General features: G+C 45.1%; 1 protein-coding gene across 1 annotated transcript in view; it reads left to right on the top strand.

Moving 5' to 3' along the window:
- The first annotated feature begins 201 nt into the window (after window positions 1-201).
- The window catches only part of SLC26A2 (solute carrier family 26 member 2), a 29,797-nt gene continuing 23,998 nt past the window's right edge, over window positions 202-6,000 (top strand). The window contains exon 1 of the mRNA XM_056124755.1: window positions 202-276. The gene's annotated coding sequence lies outside the window, so the exon portion shown is untranslated. The remainder of the gene's footprint in view (window positions 277-6,000) is intronic.

Below are 6,000 nucleotides of genomic sequence, written 5' to 3'. Positions count from 1 at the left end.
AGACAGCCAATCGCGAAGAAGAGCCGGGGCGGGGCCGCTGCCAGTCGGGGCCGCTATTGGCCGGTGGCCGCGTCGCTCGCGCTGGGGGGCACGTGACTGGTCCGGCCTCCGGCGGGCGCGGCCCGGCCCCGCCTCCGAGCGATGGGCGGGGAAGGGGACGCGGCGCTTAAAGGGAAGCGCTTGGCCGCCGCTCCGCCGAGCCTCTCCGCCCCGCCCGAGCTCACGGTGGACCGCGGAGCCTCGTCGTCGCTCGGGGTGGCCCCCCAGAACCCTGAGGTGAGAAGAGCAGGGTGGGGCGCCGAGCGCCGAGGGGGCGGTGCGGCCGTGGCCGGGCCTGTCGACCGGGGCGGGGGGCTGCTGGCGCGGGAGGTGGGCGTGCAGCGGGGTTTGCTCCTGGCGGAGACCGGGGGGTCGAGGTCTGAACCCCGCCGGCCACGCGGGGCACCGCTCCTGCTGTTCGGCCAGCGAGCTGCCCACCCTCCGCCTCACACACCCTGCCTGTGCCCCTGTCCCGCCGAGCTGCCCACGCTGTCCGAAGCGCCTTCTCGGTCCTACTGTCCGAGTGTCGGGGCCGCGGGGAGGCTGGAGCGCGCCTTACCCAGTCCCAACTCCGGGACACGCCGGGGAAACTGAGGCCTGGACGATGCAGGGGCATTACTCCTCGCTCTGCACTCAGGAATTACTCCTGGCGGCGCGTGGCGGATCCTATGGGATGCTGGGGGCCGAACCCGGGTCAGCCGCGTGTCCCCCCCGCCGACCGGCCACTCTGGCCCTCACTCCGGCTTGGTCCTCCTGTATCCTGTACTTTCTCAAGAGCTGTGGTCAGGTTGAAAGTTTCACTCACTGCATGGAGGCACTGAGCCTAGCCTCAAAGGACACAGCCGCTCATCTGCAGAGTTGGGACCTGTTCCCGCTTCTCCCAAACTCACTCCCAGCACACAGGGCCCTTCTTGGCACAAACTGGAGATCATGTCAAAAGGAAGCATTCAGGAAATACACTCCCTGCTTTCTGTCCCCACCCATAAACCATGCGGAATCTGGAACTAATGTGTTCCACAAGATTGCGCCGAGCCAATAAAGCATGGTCTCAGGCATGTATGCTCAGCCTGAGCCGGTCCCCAACTCTGCCTGCTGGTTAGAAAGGGGCCCAGCTATTCCTTCAGGAATCTCTCTATTCAGTAACTGTCATTTATGAATGACAGTTACTGAATAGAGTAACTATATAACCAATGCTAGATGCCTGTATTCTTTGTTAGCTTTCAAAAAGCCCCAGAGATAATGGAATTCCCATGTGGGTGAGAAACTGATTTTGAGAAAAACACAGTTTTTCATGCAGTGACATAACAGTTGTTGAACAGCAGGACTGGGATCTGAACAGAGCTCTGATTCCCCTAACACCCAGTGACTTTCCAAGTGTGGCCCTTCATTCACTGCCATCATATCAACCAGAGTACAGTCCTGGATCATATCCCTGGATTTTCTTGATAAATTTCATCATCTCAACAGGTCTCTGTAAAAATGTTTGGTTCTCATTGTATCAATATACTGCCTCCTAGAGTAAGCTTTCAGGATGACAGGCCAATCTTGGAGAGATCCAGATTTTGTGTGTTGTGTCTAAGAGGAGCCCAATTAAGCAGCATTAAGGCCAAAACACAAAAACAAAAAAACCCCTAAGAAGTGAAGGGAGAAGCTCTGAACATAGAGAGTAGGATTCCTGTTGGGAATAGCAAAAGCAGGATCTTGACCCTGGGCCAAAGCTACAGAGATAAGTTTCACATTGTTGCTCCCATTAGAAAAGGAAATTGTTACCAGGTGTATGTGTATAATACTAACAGATAAAAATAATTTCATTGTTAATTCTTCTTCCAAATCTGCTTCAGTCTGTTACTTTGTAAACATAGGAACTACTCAGAAATGAATAGAGAACTTGACCACAGGTGTTTCTTTGAACTAATTCTAAAACCTCTTAGGACACATAATTGGGCATTGTGAAGTATTCTGTATGAGGTTGTAAAATTTGGTCCTTGCAAGTGATTAAACAGTTGAGTAAATGATTAAATTTTGGGTTTTTTTCTTGCTGTATAGTGGGAATTCAAATGTGGCCTTCATATTTATTGAAGAGGCAAAGAAGAGATGGATATGAAAAAAATTGGAAGCAGTGAATTATTGTGCAAGAAACTATTTGGTAATTTGGTTAAGAGCCTGTATTATTTTCCTCAGGAGTTTTGTTACTTTGTATTCTATTTTTCTAGAAACAGTATCATAGTGCTTATACTACTGATCTTAGGTGTTCAGATTCCATACATAGGTTAATAATTTGTTAGTAAACAGTATATATATATATATTTGCTTTTTGCATCATACGCAGTAATGACTAGGGGTTACTCCTGGCTCTGCGCTCAGGAATTACTCCTGGTAGTGCTTGGGGGACCATATGGGATGGCGGGGATTGAACCCAGGTTGGCCGCGTGCAAGGCAAAATGCCCTACCTGCTGTACTTTCGCTCTGGCCCCAACAGTTAATAATTTGTGGTAACTATAAAATAAGAATTTTAGCCCGGCAAGCTACCAAGAGTATTCGATATGCCAGACACAGTAACAACAAAGTCTCCAATGGAGATGTTACTGGGCCCGCTCGAGCAAATCGACGATCAACGGGAGGGCCTTTACCTTTTACCTTTATATTTGCTTAACATCTCACGTTTTTATTTCATTAAGCTTAGATATACAGACATGTGCATCAAGTGCCTGTATATCAAGTGTCTGCATTGATTGGTTCAGGTTCTGGGTTCAACGAAAATGAGGATAACTTGTTTCTATATTCTCTAGATTGTGTCTTAGATTGAGAGACATGTAACTTTAAGTCCCAAATATTTATATGTAGTATGTTGGAGATGCAGAGCCTACTATCCTGTGGCATCAGAAAAGAACCATGATGGGTGGTGCTGAAAGGGATGAGGCTTTCCAGGCTGAAGGAACAACATTGAGCAAAGGCCCCAGAGAGAAAAGAATGCTTTGTATTTCCATGAATTGGTGACTAAAACACTGGCACATAAAAATAAGTGAAAGAAGGAAATTGTCAGGCTGCTATAGAGGGAAAAAAACCACATTATTTGAATTAAATTGGGGAATCATTGCAGATTTTTGAAGATTGTATCCAAATGGTTCACTCTCGAGTTGGTCATGATTCTTTTGAAGAAGGGGCAATGTAGCACAGTTGTTTTTAACAGCGTTGCTTCTGTAGGTGTCAGTGTATCTATAGCTTTCAAATCATTTAGGAACAAACAAACCCCCAAGGAACCTGTGTATATAGAGGGCAGAAGTGAATGTGGAGCAGAGTATTAACAAAGGCTGAATTGTTAAAGTGTAAATGAATGAATTGTGAGTAGATTGGTGAAAGAAAGAAGTATGCTTTTTTTTTTTTCAGGTTGTCTCAAGATTTGAAATTAGCTTCAAATCAGACAGGCTTTAAGTTCAGTCTGAATTCCACTTCTTACAGGCAGTATATGAACTGGAGAATCATTTCCAGCCTACACAGTCCACACCCTTTCCAGCCTAGTTTAACCAAGATTTTTCCACATTAAGGAAGATACTTTTTTTGGTAGATGACTCGTTCACATTAATATTAGGTCAGTGTTAAGATTTCAGGTTTCCTAAAAACTTTAGTTTCTATAGTTGCAATTTATTTCCCCACTCTGTCTTCTTTTGGATTTAATATTTTCTATTTTTTCCTATTTATCCTTTCTCCTTTCTTAGCCACACGCTTGGTTATTAACGGGATTTGCTTTAGACTTTAGCCACCTTCAAGTGATATTTTACCATTCCATGTATAGTATAAGAACCTTATAAATATTATGTCGCCTCTTCCTGATTATATATGTGTGTTAAGATATAGATATATACAACATAAATTGGTCATTTTACCATTTTAAGTATATATAAGTCAGTGGCAATTAGCATATCCATAGTGTTTTTCTATACCATTTATACCATTACTACTGTTTCAAAACCTTGAAACAGATGCTCTGTGACCATGAAACTCATCTCCCCAGCTTTGTTAATCGCTATTATAGTTCTATCTCTCTCTCTGTCTGTCTCTCTCTGTCTCTCTCTCTCTCTCAATGGTGGGGATGGACTGAACATACTGTGATGTTCAGGGGCTACTTCTGAGTCAGGAGTTATCCCTGGCAGTGCCTGGGGGACCACATTTGGTGCCTGAGACCAGACTAGAAAACTAGGCTGATTGCTTGTAAAGCAAGCACCTTACCTTCTGTATTATCATTTGGGACCCTATTTTTACTTTTTGGGTCACACCCAGCCAATGCTCAGGGGTTACTCCTGGTTCTGCACTCGGGAATCACTCCTGGCGGTGCTTGGGGGACCATATGGGATGCTGGGAATTGAACCCGGGTTGGCCACGTGCAAGGCAAATGCCCTACCCGCTGTGCTATTGCTCCAGCCCTAGGCTCCTATTTTTGATCTCTCTAAATTTTTATACTATGGTTGCATCATTTCATATACCTACTAGAAATGATAAAGATAAATCATTTATCTATCAAAGAATCAAAAACCAGGTTACATTTTTAAAATGATACTTTGTCTAAATAACTTTTGGTCCTGAGCAGTGCTTGGTTCTGGGGCCACTCCTGGAAATGCTTGGTATGGTGCTACAGGTCAGACAGTTCAATGCTCAGGCCAGTGACGTGGTGCTTGGGTGTTTCAGGGCCTCTAAGGCTATACCCGGTTGGTGCTTGGGATCGAACTTAGAGCCTGGTGAATGCCATTCCCCTTGGAGCTGGCTCCCTGGCTCCTTAAAATAGCTTAAAAATAAAAACCAGTCTATCTGGCTAGAGAGATAGTACAATAGGTAAAGTACTTACCTTGTACACCACAGACCCCAGCTCGATTCCCAGCACTATATATAGTCCCCTGTATACTATATACACTGTATATAGTCCCCTGTATATGCCAGGAGTGATCCCTGAGCACAGCTGGGCATGAGCTAAGGACCAAAAGCAAAAAACAATCAAAAAACAATCTAGCTATCAAAAATGACTTTTTTTTTTTAGGTATAATTTTGGCTCCTTTTATTGAGTCCATTGGCCATACTCATCCACCATATTTGCTACTTACTGTCAGCTGGGCTAGGGATGGGAAATATGAGAGACACAACTTTCAATCATTGTGGTTAAAAAAAATGCATAAGATTGATTTTACTATTTTAACCATTTTGGGGTCAGTGAGATAGTACAGTGGATAAGGTTCTTGCTTTGCTCAGGGCCAGCCTAGGTTCTATTCCTGCCACCTCATGTGGTCTCCTAGTCCCAACAGGAGTGATTGCTGAGCACGGAGCCAGGAGTATGCCCTAAGCACTGCTGGGTGTGGCCCCAAACCCCTCAAATTTAAAAAAAAATTTTTTAATTATTTTAACATACGCACGGGTAGAGCCTGACAGGCTACCCGTGGCGTATTCGATATGCCAAAATCAGTAACAATAACAGGTCTCATTCCCCTGACCCTGAAAGAGCCTCCAATAGTTGGGAAAGACAAGTAAGGAGAGTCTGCTAAAATCTCAGGGCTGGGATGAATGGAGACGTTACTGGCACCCACTCGAGTAAATCAATGAACAACGGGATGACAGTGATACAGTGATAATTTGGGGGGCCAGAGAGAGATAGTGCAGTGGATGGGTACTTGTGTTGCATGCTGCCAACCAGGTTCTGTCCCTGCATACCACAGGGTTCCCTGAACCCTGCCAAGAGTAGCCCTTTAGTGCAGAGCCAAGAATAAGCCTTAAGAACTGCTGAGCATAGCCCCAAAACCAAAATAAATAATTTAAAAAAAAATAATTGTAAGCTAGGTGTTGTACAAAAAGAAGCATGGCATCTTGAATAACTTAATCTAGTTGAGGAGCTTGAACATATATTCATAAAGACAGTGTTGGAGTCTGAAAAGAATAAAACATCATGTTTGTGCAAATAGCCTGTATCCCTTTTATGGT

The sequence above is a fragment of the Sorex fumeus genome, unplaced genomic scaffold (assembly GCF_029834395.1).
Source record: "Sorex fumeus unplaced genomic scaffold, SorFum_2.1 ptg000051l, whole genome shotgun sequence".
NCBI lineage: Eukaryota > Metazoa > Chordata > Mammalia > Eulipotyphla > Soricidae > Sorex > Sorex fumeus.
The sequence above is the reverse complement of the archived record's forward strand: the minus strand, read 5'-3'. Positions and strand labels throughout refer to the sequence as shown.